Source organism: Sturnira hondurensis, unplaced genomic scaffold, assembly GCF_014824575.4.
Source record: "Sturnira hondurensis isolate 20B ecotype Veracruz unplaced genomic scaffold, ASM1482457v3 Scaffold0001509, whole genome shotgun sequence".
Taxonomy (NCBI): domain Eukaryota; kingdom Metazoa; phylum Chordata; class Mammalia; order Chiroptera; family Phyllostomidae; genus Sturnira; species Sturnira hondurensis.
Window position 1 is genome coordinate 658,967 of NW_028074140.1, and position 18,750 is coordinate 677,716.

Consider the following 18,750-nt stretch of genomic DNA (forward strand, 5'->3'; position numbering starts at 1 on the left):
AACATCCTTCCAGGATGCCCAACCAACTGAGCCACACTGGCCAGGGCAGAAAACCTATACTCTTATTGACGTATTGGATATCATCTATGTATTATGTATTAATAGAACATCCTTCACGACCATCCTTTGTTTCACTAAATGGTACCTAAAGAAGGAGACTCCATTTGCACTTTAACTGAACATCTATTCAGTGCAAGGTCATGTTCTTTGTGCTGCATGACATGCTTGAAGGACTGACACAGTGGCTCCAAGGATATGACCATCAAATTGTAAGGATAAGGCAAAAGTACAGTGTAGAATAGACAATAAATAAAAACAGTAATTAGAAGCACACACAACCTGTTGTGGGATTCAAAGTAAGGAGATCTCAGATAGGATTAGAAGTTAAAGATTTTATGGAATAGGCGATGTATTAGCCACTATGGGGGAAACTATGGTAGATATCCAGAATATCTCCATGGATATCCATTGTTCCCCTTCCTTCTTAGTCCAGAATCCTGAATTTTAGCTGAGCGTATTGATAAATGGAATGGCAGACTACATTTTCCAGCTTCCCTAAAGCTAGGTGTAATCATATGACTAAGCACTAGCCAATGAGATATTAGCAAAAATGTTCTGCGTGATTTCTATGAATGTTGCTTAAAGTAGCTGGCTTGCAGGAAGGAGTCTCTTTTTATCCTTCTGCCTTTTGTCTGTCTTCTGGCCCCACTTATGTGTGGCTTGAGTTCCACAGACCATCTTGGGTCACAAGGTGACTTGAAATTGAAAACCTTGTGCTAGGCTGGCACAGTAGAAGGCTAGGAGTTGCAGTTTGGGGGGGGGGTGGGAAACAAGGTGACCTTCCTATCTCCTATCTCCAATTTATTTTGCATGAGAATAAAATAAACTCCTCATTTATGTAGGCCCCTATTAGCAGGTATGTGCCCATCTATCCCACTGAAACAGATCTTAATACTACTAGCCCTAGAATTTCACTGAAGGGAGGCAGAGAAGAAAGTTACTCTAGCAATTGAAGTTGCATTTTAATTATATTCTCATTTTTGTTATTTCTGTAAAGCCTTTAGTAATATTCCTGTGGTCCTCTTTCTTTCCAACAACACTCCAGCATCAGGGGAGGTAGTTGGTATGGACTCCTGAGTCAAACTACATGGTCAGGATCCCAGCTTGGTCTCTCATGAGCTGTGTAACTGAGCAATTTTTTAACCACCCTCAGTTTCCTCATTCGCAAAGTATAAACATTGGTAAAACCCAGTTTATAGGGGTTTCTCAATTATTAATTAGTAAAGCATATAAGAGTGAATGTTGGAGAGAAATGAGCTATCACTCTCAAGAATGACTTGTTGAATGTCAGTTTGATATTGAACTCTGTATGTCAACATGATAGTATATCATGAAATTTATTTCCCCCCACAAAAAGGAAAAACATACTGGCTCCCAATATCTTCAAGTTAAAGATAATTCAGTTTTAGGAAGACCTGAAAATGAGTAATGACAAAGTATGACAATATTAAAAATGTCTAATATTAATGAAATTTGTGTAAATGCCAAATTAAACTATCAGCTTTAAGAATTTTTTTGTAGTATGAAAAAAATGACAAAGCAATTTCTACATAGCTTTTATTGCCTGTTCATCTGTTTTTACTGAAAGATACTTCCTCTATTGTCCACATGACAGCCCCCATCTCTTAGAACTACTGGAAGATATTACTAAATCATTAGAGAGTTGTGTTAGTTCTTTAGAAATTAAACATATTTCTTATAGAAATAATGTTATACATGTAGCCTAACTCATGATGTGCCTATATATAGCAATAATAATACTCTTGACTCTGGCATTGTATTCCAAGCTCTCTCACGGGAAATTCACAATGGATTCTAACTTAGGGTGTCAGGAACCATGTCACAATGCTGTAACCCTTCCCGATACTCTATCCTCAATCACTGGTGACAATTATTGGGAACTGGTAAAGAGTTTCAGCCATCTGGGGATTGGGTAAAGGACAATAGGTAGAGAGCAAGGAAGGAGTCCTTGGAGGTCCTTGATTTTGCATCAGCTACTAATTACATTTCTTGCAAGACCCTGAAAGCAATCCACACATTTCCTGTTCTGCTACTTTGACGTGTCCCTTCTCTCCAGTTTGTCTCTTCTTCTAGGCCATTACCATGGAAGACTAAAGTTATTCTCTAGTTTCCAGTCCTTTGGAGCAGTGATTTTCAAAATTTTTAAAACTGTGACCCACAGTAACAAAAGCATTTTATGTCATAATTAAATAAAATACATACCTATACTTATACATAACTGAAACAAAAGTTTTATGGGAAAAAAGTCATATTATGTGATAATGCACATTGATAATTTTTATTTCATTCTCTTAAAAAATGTTACACAGCTCACTAAATTGATTTCACATTTGATTTATAGGTTATATTCTACTGTTTGAAGAACTGTTATTAAAAGGTTTTATTTTTTTAATATCGAATATCCTCAGACATTAAGATAGGCAAAGATTCCTTTTTAAAAAAAATTTATTTATTTATTTTTAGAGAAAGGAGGTGGGAAAAAGAGAAGGAAAGAAGCATTGATGTGTGAGAGATATATCAATCAGTTGCCTCTCACACCCCCCCCAACTGGGGACCTGGTCGACAACCCAGGCATGTACCCTGGCTGGGAATTGAACCCATGACCTTTCAGTTCACAGGCTAGCACTCAATCCACTGAGCCACACCAGCTGGGGCTTAAATTTTTATAATAATTAAAAATAAAAAACAGTCTAAAACTCTGGGGTGGGGGTGGGGCTACCAAAACTAAGATTCTGTGGGTAGAGGAGGGAGACAGTCATCAGCAATGAAAAGGAGGGGAGCTCTGGTTGCAGCATTGGGAAGTAAAAAGCAAGCCATTATCGTCACTCCTGAGACAGCCTTTGTTATCAAAAGAACGTCCAACCTAAGAAAAAGTTTTATGATAGCATATTTGAACCAAACTGATGACAACTGCCAGGAAGCAAAATCTCAATGAATTGAGAAATTCTCTGGAGAAAGGCATTTTTGCAGTTTATTTTATACATTAGAATCAAAGGAACAGACCTACAGAGGGTTACATTAAACCCATTCATAATAGATTAAGCGGGTGGGAGAAAGCAGAGCTACGAGAAATCTCTGGGATTGGATAAAAAGTAAAATGGAGAGATACATACTTCTTTTACATCTGTGGGTACAGGATCATTAATAATATTCACAGCACTTAGAGAAAACAAGGTAACCTTGAAGGGTTCTGTGCTCTGGCATGATGGATGTGTCCTTCAAATGTATGTTATCTTAGACCCAAAAAAGACAATATATGGGCCTAGGTAAAGTAAAGATTGATCTTTGTCAAGGAAGCCACAGGTCTAGGACCTGAGTATCCACCATGACTCACTTTTAATTATGAAGTTTTATGTTCAGACCTTCCTTTGTGGTCATTTTGGGTCTCTGAGTTTGCAAGGCCTGCGGGCAGGCCTCCCCTGACCTTGTCATGTTTAGTGTGTGGCTCCTTTTTTGTTGACACCTTTCACGTGCAAAAGACCAGTCCTGGATATAGATGAATAGAGGGCATTAAATAGTACATTTTAAACATGCACTGTTATTATATATTATATTAATTATATTATTCCTTGATAAAGTTGCTTAAAAGTAAGATATTCACAAAATCTCACTTAGTCACATAAAGAACACTTAAATTTGGCCAATAATAATCTCTATTATTGGGGACTAGAGAGTGAAAGAACATGGATACAAACGTGCGTACATATAAACTTGAGCTAATTCTGAGTTATTTACCTTATTGTTGTTGTAGAAGAACAAACTTTCCTCTAGGCTCACAGTTCTTCTTACTCATCTAATAATTAGATAGACATGAGAGAGATTAGCAAGAGAAAATAACCAAACTTAATCGATACGTATGTATGGGAACCCCACATACATGAGAGAGTCAGAGACCCCACGTGCAGGGATAGAAAGGGAGCAAGAGCATTTGAGACATCCCAGCCAGGGAAGAGGTGAGGTGCCCTGGGGGCTTCAAAGTGTCGTTGTGGGATGATAAGCAAAGCAGACTTTAGTGAACAGAAGTTTGCCCTGCCCTATAGATAGGTTAAAAGAAGTTCTTTTTGATAATCTCTTATAGAAAAGGCCTCTAATTTAAATTCTTCTAGGTAGTTCAGGGAAGGAGGGGTGAGGCAAAAGATTTTCTTGAGCTAGTGACTAAAGTTAGCTTTCGCTTAAAACTATCAGCATACCTCAGAGGTACATCTTAGACCCCCACATTGAGAAGTTTAAACAAAAAGAGCCCATATACTACTGTGAATGCCTCAGTAGTAGATGTTTCCATATATGCTGTTGTTTAATCTCTATTTTTCATCCAGTGAACAAACATCCTTTTTTATTTCAAAACCAAGCCTGCACAGAAGCCAAACTGTTCGTGAGAGCACATTAGAAAACAACCTAAAAGCTGAAGAGGAGCTGCTGAAGCAGGTGGTACAGTAAATGACTGGGTTAGCCTTAGCCTGGTGCTTTAAATAAATCATAATTCCTAGCAATAAATATAAAGAAGTAGTTTATATGTTCTAATTCTTTTATTCTATCTTCTATAACCCTCAAATTAATTTTCAGATAATTAAGAGGCTTTAAGGAAAAAAAATCCTCATTAGGATTTGTCATTCCCTTTCTCATTCCAGCTTCATAATGAATCTCGAGTAACTTGTAGGCTTACTCTTCCTTTCTCCTAGTGCAGTGCAAGGAAATATAGCAAACTTTGTGCCTAGTTCAAACTTTGTTGAACTATTTGGAAAGTTCCTGTTTTGCTACATGAGGTAACTGCCTCCTCTTGAAACCAGAAAAGTTGGTGTTCATGCTGCCTGTCACTATCAGAACCAGTAAGTAGAGACAAGGATTGATTCTTTGTGGGAGCTTTATTCAAATGCCAGTGATCTGAGAAGATGGTGGGTTATACACCCTCAAAAACCATCCTAACATTTCATTTCAAGCCAATATTTTCATAAGGAGAAGGGTAAAGGGTTTGAGGGGGAAAGGTTAATTGGATAAGAGTCACAGTCAGAAGAGATTTTCCTAGTACTGTGCTATCTGTTGACCAACAATTCTTTATCTGCATTCCCTCCTTGGAACACAGTGGCTCAGATACCATCTCCATTGCTTGTAGAACCCCTGGGGCACAAATGTTGAATTGCTTGTCAACCTCCTAGAGTCATGTAAGTCATGCATTCCAGTTTCTGGAATAACAGCTTTCCAAGTGCATTAATCACTTAACCCTATCAGCTATAGCTAAGGCTCAAATCTTTAACTCTTGAGTTCCCCTACTACTCCTACATCTTCTCTTGCTCTGCCATCACACTTGATCCTGTGCTGTTTTATATTCAAAGGTGAAATGAAAGGATTCTCAGCAGGTGACAACAATGGGGGGTTTCCCCGCCTGTCTGGAAACCAACAAAGCCCTCTCTATACCCATGATTCTGTCTCTGTTCTTGTTTGCTTAGTTTGTTTTTTAGATTCAGTGGTTGAGAGATATGTATTTATTGCCATTTTATTGTTCATACTTTTGACCTTCTTTCTCTTAAATAAGTCTTTTAATACTTTATATTACAATGCTTTGTTGATGATGAATTCCTTCAGTTTTTTTCTTGTCTGGGAAGCTCTTTATTTTCCCTAAAATTATAAACAATAACTTTATTGGATAAAGCAATCTTGGCTGTAGGTCCATGCTTTTTATGACTTTGAATATTTCTTGGCAACTCTTTCTAGCCTGCAAAGTTTCTTTTGAGAAATAAGCTGACAGTCTTATGGGGACTTTCCTATAGGTAACTAACTGCTTTTCTCTTGCTGCTTTTAAGATTCTCTCTTTAGGCCTTGTGACTTGGGCTGTGGGCATGCTGGAGGGTCTTTGGCCATGGTTTTCTCAAATAATGATGAAGGCCTTATTTTAAAAAGTTAACAAAAGAACTTCTCTTAAGAGTTCTAGCAAAGATGGAGGTATAGGTAGAAATGTTTCACTTCCTTGCACAACCAAAAGAAGGGTAACAACCAATTAAAAAACAATAAACAAACAGAACTGCCAAAATAACAAACTGCATGGGACTCCGAGATCCAAGGAGTTAAAGAAACATTCATCCAGACTGGTAGGAGGGGCAGAGATGGGCAACCAGGTGGTGAGAACCAGGGGCAAGGCAGCAGACTGCTCAAGTGAGGCAGGGTTGGCTGACCAAGAAACTAAAGATTCAAAACTTCTAGCTATAAAATTCTGTGGGGGTTGTGAAGGTGGGAGAAACTCCTAGTTTCACAGAAGAGTTTGTTGGAAAGTGGGGCTAGAGATGAGCAAGTGAGCAGCATTGTTCCTTCTCTGACTTCTCCCCCACAGACAGCACCACAACTCAGTAAAGAAGTTTGTCCTGCTCTGGAAAATACTTAAGGCTACGTCCCCTACAACATGACAGGTGTACTGAGACAAAGAAATATGGCCCAAATTAAAGAACAGATCAAAACTCCAGAAAAAGAGCTAAGTGATGAGGAGATAGACAACCTATCTGATGCAGAGTTCAAAACACTAGTAATCAGGATGCTCACAGAATTGAGCTCAGTCATGAAATGAAGGAAGAAACAAAGGCTATGAAAAGTGAAAAAAAGGAAAATATACAGGCAACCAACAGTGAAGCGAAGGAAACTGGGACTAAAATGAAGGATTTGGAACAAAAGGAAGAAATAAATATCCAACCAGAAGAGAATGAAGAAATAAGAATTTAAAAAAATGAGGAGAAGCTTCAAAACCTATGGGATAACTTTAAGCTCTCCAACATTCAAATCAGAGGGATGCCAGAAGGAGAAGAGGAAGAGCAAGAAACTGCAAACTTTTTGAATAAATAATGAAGAAAAACTTCCTCAATCTGCTGAAGGAAATAGACTTCCAGGATGTCCAGGAAGTACAGAGAGTCCCAAAGAAATTGGACCCAAGGAGGAACACACCAAGAAACATCACAATTAAGTTACCCAAGATTAAAGATAAGGAGAGAATCTTAAAAGCAGGAGGAAGAAAGGAGAGAGTTACCCGCAAAGGAGTTCCCATAAGACTATCAGCTGATTTCTCAAAAGAAACCTTGTAGGCAAGAAGGGGCTGGAAAGAAGTATTTGAAATCATGAAAGGCAAGGAGTTACATCCAAGATCACTCTCTCCAGCAAAACTATCATTTGGAATGGAAGGGCACATAAAGCCCTTCCTAGATGAGGTCAATTAAAGAAGTTTATTATCACCAAGCCCTTATTGTATGAAATAGTAAAGGGACTTATCTAAGAAATAGAAAAATATAAAAAACTATGAACAGTAATGTGACAAAAAACTCATAACTATCAATGGTTGAACCTAAAAACCAAAAACTTAGTACGTTATATAATGTCTAATCACTGGGTTTGCATCTGAATCTAATATAACATTGTGTGTTAACTGTATTTAAAAATAAAAATGAGGAAGGGTTTGAAGGAACTAGTATACAGGACACATGGACAATAAAGGGGGGTGGAGATGAGAGAGAGGTGAGGGGAGCTGGGGAAGTGGGCTGGGATGGGTGTAAAGGGCAGAAAACTGTATTTGAACAACAATTAAAATAAAAAATAAAATTAAAAATAAAAATAAAAAATAAATAAAAATGATTACACTAGAAAAAAAATACATGAATGAGATCATCTATTAAAAAAACAAAAACAAAACCCCCAAATACCCCCAAAACTTAAACTAAGCAAACAACTTGAACAGGAACAGAATCACAGAAATGGAGATCACATGGAGGGTTATCAGTGGAGAAGGGTAGGGGGAGAATAGAGGAGAAAAGGTGCAGAAAATAAAAGCATAATTGGAAGGCATAAAACAGACAGAGGGCGGTTAAGAATAGTATAGTAAATAGAGAAGCCAAAGAACTTATATATATGACCCATGGACAAGAACTAAGGGGTGGGGGGAATTTGGAGAGGAGGGGATGCAGAGTGCAGGGAAATAAAGAGGAGAAAAATATTGGGAGAAGTGTAATAGCATAATCAATAAAATATACTTAAAAATAAAAAATAAAGATTCTCTTTAATTTTTTGCATTTTAGTTATGATGTGTCTTGGAGTGGACCTCTGTATGCACCTTGTTTGGGACTTTCTGTGTTTCCTAGACTTGCATGTTTATTTGCTTCACCAAATTAGGAAAGTTTTCTCTTATTATTTTTTCAAATAGGTTTCCAATTTCTTGCTCTTTCTCTTCTCCTTCTGGAACCCTTATGATATGAATGTTTGAACGCTTGAAGTTTTCCCAGAGGCTGCCCACACTATCCCATTTTTTGCATTATTTTTTCTTCTTGTTCTGTTTGTTTTTTCTTCCTTATGTTACAAATAATTGATTTGATTCTCAGCTTCATCTACTGTACTGTTGTTTCCTGTAAATTGTTCTTTATTTTAATTAGCATATCTTTTGTTTCTGACTGGATTTTTTTTAATGTTGTTTAGGTCTTCACCAAGTTCCTTGAGTATCCTTATAACCAGTGTTTTGAACTCTGCATCTCATAGATTGCTTGTGTCTCTTTTGTTTAGTTATTTTTCTGGAGTTTTGATTTGTTCTTTCATTTGGGCCATGTTTCTTTGTCTTCTCATTTTGTCAGCCTCTCTACATTTGTTTCTGTATATTAGGTAGATCTGCTTTGACTGTCTCTTTTTGTAGTGCCGCCTAATGTAGTAGGTGGCCTGTAGGGTCCTCTACAATAGGCCATAGCCTCCCCTTTCACCCAAGCTGTGTACTTGAGGTGCACCCTTCACGTGGGAGGAGTAGATCATCCTCTTGTAGTTGAGCCTTGATTGCTTTTGGCAGGTCAGTGGGAGGGATTCACCCAGGCCTGTCACCTTCAAGAACTTGCTGTGACCACTGACCACCAGCCATGGAGGATCACCTGTTCAGGGGTGGAGTTATGGTGCTCCAGTGTATTTTGTAGGTGTTCGCTAGGTGTGCAGGCTGTACAGTTTTCTGGGTGGTGTGGGTCAGAGAATCAACTGCCACCTGTATTTTGTCTGGGGCCACCCTGCCTGGGATATAAGACAGTCTCAGATGGCTGTTACTTGTGCTGGGCTTAGAGATTCCCAGGCAAAGCCAAGCTGTGAATCCAGGTTGGCTGCTGCCAGTGCCATGCCTTGGGATACTTAGTGAGAGGTACAAGGAGTGGGGCCTCATTGATACCTACTGTTGCTTGTTTGAGAGGATTTAGGAAATTGTGAAGCATGAGCCAAGACCTGCCATTCATATGGAAAAGTCTCCACTAACAGCTTGAGTGAGGCCATAGTGGGTGGGGCAGAGTCTCAGAGTATCTCCAAGATGGGTCAAACAGTGTTAGTGAGGTTGATGGAGTCTCATATATGGCGCCTGCCTACTGGTTCTGTGGCTCTTTGGAGGGAGGGTTCAGAAAAGGGGCAATGGCCTCTGTCCACCTTTCTGTCTGGGAAGCAGCTGTCCCTAAGTTCTTGCCTTGATGAGAGATACTTCAGCCACTCCCAGAATGACACTGGTACCTTTCAAGCTGCTACCCTTGTGCTGGAGCTCAGAGGAAGTGAGTCTGAGTAATCCCTGTGTGGGCTCTTTAAAAGGAAGTGTGTGGGAGTCTAGCAGTTTCTACCACGGACTCAGTACCCACTGCTTTTTGCAGCCAGAAACTAGGGAAATTATTTTCTTGGCACTGGAACCCTGGATTGTAGGGCCTGGGGTGGGACTGGGACTCCTCACTCTTGAGATATCCCTCTCAAATTTTTATCCACCACACGTGTAAGTGGGACCAGCCCATTCTGCATCTCTGCCCCTCCTACCAGTATGGATGGGTGTGGTTTCTTTAATTCTGTAGTTGCTGGACTTCCATTCAACTTGGTTTCTGATGGGTCTGAGTGATGGTTGTTGTATAATTTAGTTGCAATTTTGATGTGGTTGTGCAAAGAGGTAAGCTGTGTTTACTTACGTCTCCATCTTGACCAGAAGTCTCAATTTTTTTTTCTTTTTAATAGTCAATGTAAGTAGTAAACAGAATCAGCTACTATATAGGCCCAAGAGTTTAAAAATGGTCAGAATCTACAATAAAAAAAAAACATGTCTGCATTAGAGACATCTTATTGTAGGTCTAGGAAACATGAGACAAACCCTAAATATGCATAGGCATAGTTGTAGAGGTTCAGTTGCTTGAGTCAGATGGGGCATTTAATGATTTTAGTAAGTCTCAATTGTAATTATATATACTACATATTATACACATATGCTATATGTAAATATTACTTCTATTAAATATATAATAAAATATCTCTCTGCTCCGATCTACTTCTCATTCTTTAGCAATATTAATAGTTTTAAAATATCATATCTAGGTCATTCTTTTCCTCAAGAATGCTCAGCTTTCCTCCATATCTTGTAAGATAGCTCTCAAATTGTCCTTCCTAGCTATACCATGTTCTCTAACCTATCCCTCTCCCCGCAACTATTCAGCCATATCTCTCATGAATTATTCATACTGTTCTTTGCCCCAAACTGCCCATTTCCAACTTCAAGCCTTACATGAGTTTTTCATGCCAGCTGCCATTCTCAAACTGTCACTTGTGTAGCTTGAGCCCCATCTCTTTTAAAAATGTCTCAATATCTTTAGCACTCTTGGATCTGAATTCTTGTTGCACGTCTCATCTGCTTATTTTAGCATCTAATTATATACTTCTGTATCTTGTTAATTATTTTTGCAAAGTTTAATCAGGTTTCTATAATTAGGTATTTAAATAATAATTACTGCTGTATATGAGATCTTTTTAATCTGCCGAATGAATGAGTGTTGAGAGAACAAGTTCAAGTATAATGATCTAGAAAAATCACAAGTGATATTAGGTGTCTTGCTTACAGAAATCTAAGAAATATACAATATATAACAGCAACTGATTTCTCATCTGTGACATGTCAGGCAATGCATACCAGCGGGAAATGTATATGTGATCAAGGCACATTTAGTGCCTTAGCCAAGATTTTGACAACATTCTAGCAATGAGAGTATCTTGGACCTGGCTGACAGTAGTGAAAATGGAGAAAATATATTAAGATGACGGAGCTGACAGTGTACGTTGATGAATTAGAGGTTAGAATGTAAGAGAAAGAAGGTGACAAGGACAAACGCAAGTTTTTTGACCGAATCATCAAAAAGACAGAATTGCCAGGAGTTCAGTTTCAGGCATGTTTGGGTGGATAGGCCTGTGAGACCTTCAACTGGAGACACTGAGTGGCCACTAAGGTCTGGGGCGGTGGGAGGAAGTTCTGGCTCCAGATATACAAGGGGAGCCATCAACACAGTTTGACGCTTCATACCTATGTTGAGAAATGAGTAAAAGTGGTTTTATTTTTACTCCATGTTGATGAAATAAGCAACCTGAGATGCACAGTTTGAATGACAGCACAAGGCCCCTCCCCTGTCAGGTAGAACAGCGATGACACTGTCTGCCTCTCAGCCTCAGGCCAGGACGCTCAGTTACAACACTTGTCCTGTGTAAGTACATCTACCTCTTTGTTTGAGCCTCCAGGGCACAGATTCAGCACATATTTAATAAACTGCCAGGATGCGCAGGAACCGTTCTGCAGGCTGGGGATACAACAGTGAACAAAACTGACAAGATCCTGTCTGCTGTGGAGCTTATGTCTTAGGGGAGAAACACAACTGAATAAATAAGCTTATGTATAGTGGATTGGTAGATGATAAATGTAGGTTTTAATGATAAATCAAGATAAGAGGGGAAATAAATATCAGGGGCAGTAGAGGCATTATTGTGTCATTATTTTCTTGAGGGTAGTCATGGAGAATGTCACTGAAGTGAGTGAGCAAAGACCTACGGAGCGAGAGGGAAACTTGTACGATCTGGGGAAACAAATGATCAGAGGAAACAGCAGCAATTTGGGATGATTTACTCCAACAAGTCAGTAAATCAGAAGAGATGACACATGGAGATTGTGACTGAGGATATGTTGGCTCCCTGGCCTAAATGTAAATAGATGTTTCAGCAGATAGCTCCATTTATAAAAGAACAAATTTAGATCTGATGTTATGGGATGAAAAATAGACATTGCTCTTGAACTTAAGGACATGAACAACAAAGAAATAAACTGTTGTTATATTCTAGAAAGTGTATAACTTTTGAACCATCCTTTGCATATCCAAAAAACCAAAGGATACATTAACTATACACATGTACAAATATTGCTGTAAACAGACACCCTTGCATGTGCTGCCACCTTGTGGCATAACAGAAAAGTACTATTAAATTACTCCAGGAATGATTACGTTTATGCTACTACTAGTTCTCTTAGCTGACAAAATATGTCTCCTGGTAGACAAAACCATGGTTTTTAAGGGTTTTTTTTGGATTAAAAATTTTCCAAATAAATTAACACTAAATATAAAACTAAAAAGTGAAATTTATAAAAACGGAGACTATATTAGCTTGCTAAAAAAACAATTGTTTTGTAAAATTACTTTACCACACATGAGATTTCTTCTCAATACACAATACCTCATTTTAAGATTATTATCATTATTTTGTAATCCTCACATCACTCCTTTCTACACTTAAGCAGATCTTGCCTTTCAGTCTTTAATGAATTGCTTTCCGTACGTGCTAGGTAATATATAAAAGGATAACTTTTATTCTTCCCCACGTCCATACATTTTATACTTTTTAACTGTAAATGACTTGAATGGACCAACTGCCTTGGCATTTATGAGCACTGTGCTTGGAGGAATAGGATTCCTGAGGATGGGAGAGATGTTGGAGGAGGTGAATTAACATGTCTTAAAAAGTCACTCCCCATCACCTGGAAAGTTAAAAATCTGAGACATTACCAGTGGTGTGTTATGACCTCATTTGCCTTAAGAGTGAAAGTGCTTGAGAAATCACTCTGTGGGAACACTGAGTCACAGGTCTGAGCTTTGCCTCCACCTGGGACTACTCATCAATACTGACTGTGTGCTGTGGCCCTGCTCAGGCCTGGTCCCAGATTCATTACTTTTATCTCACAATGGATTGCTGTGTGGTGGGTCTCACAGACCTATCTCACCTCCCCTTACTGGATAATATTTTTGTATTGTCAAGACATATGGCATTTACATTTGGTTCTACAGCCTAATTCCCACACTTGCGTAACCTTGGTTTCATATTTAAATGAATTCGACGCTCATGGTCGAGACAGCTAGTGGTCCTCCTGTATCTATCCTCCACCTTGTCTATTGTTGGTAAACAGAAATCTTGATTTTCACTTGCACACTTGGTTGTTCAGAATGCAAAGTACACCTTCACAACTGCTAGATATGGCTAACTCACTAATCTCTAGCCCATGAAAGGAACCAGAAGCGGTGACTGACTTCTTCCATTTGCCTTTTTAAAAGGCAGCGAGTGTCCTACATATTAATTAAAAAAAACTATTTCAAGAAGTAGTATGTATGTTGGAGGACCTTAGACACACGATAGGGTGGGTGGGAAATAAACCCTACAAAATTTCAGGAACTCATCACATCAGTTAAGATTTTAGGAGTAAAATAATATGGAATGTGCCCACACATCCCTTCCAAAATAAAAGACAAATGATTACTTCTTGAAGCTTGGCACCCTTGTGGGACACCTCTGAGGGACCATCCAAACCCTAAACTCTCCCTTGGGTTGACTGAAACCTCTGCTGTATCATGCCTATCTGCCCAATCCTGCCTTCCCTGACTTTTCCCTTATAGGTGAAGGGGGAGGAGTACCACTTCCAGGCCCCTTAATTAAACTCCAGAAAACATAATTCCATCTCCGAGTGCTTTTCCAAGGAACCCACACTAAAACACCTTCCAGTGTCCACCTCATCTCCAGCCAGCCCTTCCTGATTTACACAATCTTCTGAACCTCACAAGGTCTGATATTAAATCTGTTTAATGCTGAATTTAACCCCCCTGCTATCCTTGTAGGCAGAGTGCAGACAGTGATACACCATGTGATTCTATACCTACATAAGCATATTTTTAAAACGCTGCACAAAACCCACAAAGTGTATACAGAATAATCTCTAGATTGTAGATAACTTTTGTTCTCTTTTTAACTGATTTTTTCCTAGAAAGAAAATTTATTATTTTTATAACAAAAATTTTTCATAAAGAAAAAAACTGTCATACCTGACAATGATAACAATAACTACCAGCCAGGGGTATCAGACATACCGAATAAATCAGATGGATTTGTAACACAAACCCCATTCACAGTGACTGATGAGGACATTCATTATCTCCAGTCTAATTCTTTCTCTGCATTCCAAATACAGAACTGAGATCCACTTTGTGGCTCTGGCCGAGAACATTTCAATGCTCAAAAAGGAAAAATCCAAAGAGCTATTTCTGCAGTCTCTAACTGTCAAGTGATGTTTCTGTTGTGATCTGCTTCAAGTCAAGTGAAAGATAAGCATGACAAGTGTGGGACGACAGCCACATTACGTGACACATTCACTTGGAATTGTTTGGGCTAATCAGCAGGAGTGACCTTTCAGAATTTATCGGGAGGGGATTTCTGGTGGTATTATTATTATGAGAAATCCAAGGAAAAATTGCTGATTCACTTTTTGCTAATGTTTGAGATCCTGGCTTTGAACCTTAACTCTCCTGAAGTCCATATAACTCATTTAGTTGGGTGTCCGTTCTTTTTCCTTCTAGGCCTGCCTTCCAATTTTTGCTGCACTTCCTCAGGAAAAGAAATCTCATAATTCTTTACAGATTTAAAGCTATCACTTATTTGAGGAAGGCGTATCTCTTTCTCTGCAGTTATTAGCTACACAGAGTTAGACCAATTATTCCTCCGTGCAGATAAAATTGGCTTTTTCACCACGTGTTTTTGAGGCCTGGCATTTTTTTTTCCTTTTGGTTTAGGGATAACGCTAAGTTAAAGTCACAGTGGAAACAATTCGCTCTGTGTGTGTGTGTGTGTGTGTGTGTGTGACTTCTCTGAGAAGTCTCTAGGACTTCATGTGTCTGGCACACAAGTGCCTCGAACTCTTCAGACGATACACGTGTTCTTTCAGATCTGAGTCCACCTGCATTAGTGCCACATTTTAGAAATTATGTCTTCTTTCCTTTAACCTTACAAACAGCTTTAAGAAGAAAGTGTTTTTAAAGAAAAACATTAATTAGTCCTAACTAGGTGTGGTCAATTATTAAGAATGAAGGAAATAAATGGGCTTGCCACCTATGGATTAATATTAAATTATTGTAATAAATAGTTTTCTTGTGATCATCAGCATGCCTGCGCACACTTTTTGATGAACACGGGGAGAGGGGTGTTGACTTCCCTCTGAAAACACCTCCCTGTCTTTTTGGACCTTGCTTGAGTGTGTCTTCTCAATAGCTTCTTGGATCTTAAAGGCTTGCCATTTTTTGTTTACAGTTTCACTCCTTAGCTATTAGCAGAAGGCCAGCATCTTGAACATAGATGGTGCTAATGGCTATTTGTTTAACTGCTTGATAGGTGAAAGATTAATACTGTGATGACACTGACTATATAAGCTATTGTTGCCAGCTTTGAGTAAGGGTGAACGGATGAGGCTATTTGCTTTAGCAGCAAGTGGACAGCTGTGTACATATATTCCAATGTTATTCTCAGCCCGTTGTGACCTTATGTGGCATACCAAAGACAGCCACAAGTTCTTTGTCACTAACACTGGGTCTGATGTCCCTTCCCTTTGAATCCAGGCAAAGCTTTGACTTCAGTGACCAACGGAGCCCCGTGGACGCGACACTGTGCCTGTCCTGAATCCAGCCTAGAGAGGAGCGGCAGCTTTCACCCGTGGTTTTTAGAAGCCATGGGCTGCCATGTAAGAAGTCTGACTACCCCAAGGGTCAGAAAATATGACAAAACTTTGAGATTACCATTCAGTAGGAGAAAGAGTGAGTGAATCTATCGTAGACCCCTCCAAACCAGACCGGCTGCTGGGCGAATAGCACCAAGTAACGCAAGTTGATGTCACACGAAATGAAAATCACCCAGTTCAACTCTCCCTAAATTCCAGACTCACACAATCAGGAGACACAACACAAAGGCTGTTAAGTGCCACTGCTCTCGTGGGTAGTTTCACACACAGCGATCACTGCCAGATCAGTCTGCATGTTGGTTTGCACCGGGCAGTCCCAGTTTCTGCCACTTGTCTAGGCACCATCACAATTTGTATTTGTTGGGGAGTTTCAATTTGTCCACAAGTATCATTATCAATTGTGTTGAAATAAGCCAAGATGGGTTTGGTAGTTTCTGTCATCTACTATCTGCTATCTACATATAGAAAAGCGTGAGGATTATGTGTAATAAACGTTTCAACCTGAAACTTAAATTGCAAGACAACTGACATAACCCTTTATCCTTTCCCCAACTGCTCAGACTGAAGAAAACTACATGCCTCTTTCAAGGTCAGCATGTAGGTTGCTTGCTAAGAAAGTTATGTTCCCGGGACATAAGCTGCAAGAGACAGCTGTCTCTTTCTGGTCTCTGGTAGCAGTAAAGAAACGCTCTCTAATGGGGCTGTAGCTGGCCACTGAGCAAAGCAGCCAGTGGTGTCCTGGTCCTGCCTTGGTCTACCAGATAGACAAATCTGCTAGGCCACCAGTCCTTCGTGATAGACTGTTCATGATAGATGGGGAGAAGAGCCTCAGGGGAATCATGGGAAATTATAGATTAAGTGTATGTGGTTAATGTGTAGGAAATAGTCCTGGAGCTGTCTTATTATAGAGTGAATAGAAAGTAGTCTTACTCTTGATGTGGCGGTATCATCATTATTGTGTCATGTAAATCTATAATATTTATGTATTGCTTATCAACTTTTTAAACTTCCCAATAAATATTCAGAAGCAATGAGCTAAAGATAGAAGTGAACATTTAAGGATACTGAATTTTCATTTCTGAAGGAGTAGATGATAAGTGATTTGTACAAATGTTCATTTCTCATCCACCATGATACTTATACTGTGTCACTAACTCATGTAAACTACATCTGCTAAAGAAGCATCAGCATCTACCTCAAAAATTAATTTTTAAGAAGACTGTGCCTGAAGAAAACAATTTAGTATGTACAATTGCAGAAAATGTGTTTACATATTAATCTGTGAAGCATGACTTTCATTTACATCGAAAATCCAAATTTTCTAAACTGTCATTATTTTAAGTTCCAGAATTTCTTGTGAATCAATAGCTGTTAATGCATCCTCTAGTAGTGAAAGAAGAAACTAGGTAAGTAATTAATGCTGCTTGTTTATCAATGTCACCACATAGTTCAAGTAGAAAATAAGTTAAATTTATATCAATAATCCTTCAAATATTTTCCTCCACCTATTGGAACCAAAGTGAAGTGTTTATTTCCTTTTACAAAAGGAAAACAGCTGACAGTGTGGATCCTATTGTAAAATTTGTCTAAAACTTCAACACTGAAGATAAAATGACTTATTTTCGTGGTAAAAATATGGAGACAAGCTGAGAATAAACAAAGTTTTATGATTAAAAAGTAGTCTTAAGATTTCATTTGGAATTGGTGGTGGTAAACACATAATTCAAAACTAAGTTCAAACAAACTTTAAAATTCTACCAATTGAAATTGAGTATGTTAATTGTTCAAATTTATAATTTATAAATATTATTGCATATACATGGAGCAACTGGTCCATAATTATTTGTGATGAAGTTTGTTTCTATTATTGTAAAAATCACTTCAACATAGCTGCAAGCCTTTCACTAACTGAATTTTGATTGAAAATAAGATGAATATTTGAGTCTTTGAAGAACTACCTACCAAGTCAATCTGTGTTCTACAATGGCATTAAGCATTGTTGAAATTAATTCTTTAAAGTTTAGCAGAATATCCTTTAAAATTAGTTGAAAATTTCTAATCAAAATGTCCCATGAATTGGGCATTAAAAATCTTTGAAGCACTTGCTCATTGCACCAACTGAAACGGAAGGAAATCAAATCATTCTTAAAAAAACTAAAGAGGAACCGAACAAAATAGATTATGTGAACTGAAGACATATGCTGTATAAGATTTAAGTTTAATGTTCTATAGTCGAAATTTGAACTGTCTCAATTTTCAGGAAGAATCTTTAATGTTAAGAGTTCCTACTTTTTAATTTAGGTATAGTTGGTGTACAACCTTATATTGGTTATATTAGTTTCAGGTGTAAAGCAGGGTGATTTTACATTTTTATACCTTAAAATGGGATAACCCCACTAATTCTAGTAATCATCTGTCACCATGGCAAACTTATTACAATACTATTGGTTATATTCCCCTTTGCTGTTTCACCCCGTCCTCTAGCCTTTCCCTTCTAGTAACCATTCCTTTGGTATCTGTTTCTATGAGTCTGTATTTGTTTTGTTTTCTTTTATTTTTTTAGATTCTATCTCTAAGTGAAACTATACGGTATTTATCTTTCGCTGTCTGCCTTATTTCACTTAGCATAATACCCTCTAGATCCATCTATGTTGTTACATATGGAAAGAGGTCATTCTTTTTTATCGCTGCATACTATTCCATTGTACACATGTACCACATTTTCTTTATCCATTCATGTATGGATGGACACCTAGGCTGCTCCCATACCTTGGCTATCATAAATAATGCTACACTAAACATAGGGAACATACATCTTTTCAAATTAGTATTTTTATTTTCTTTGGATAAATACA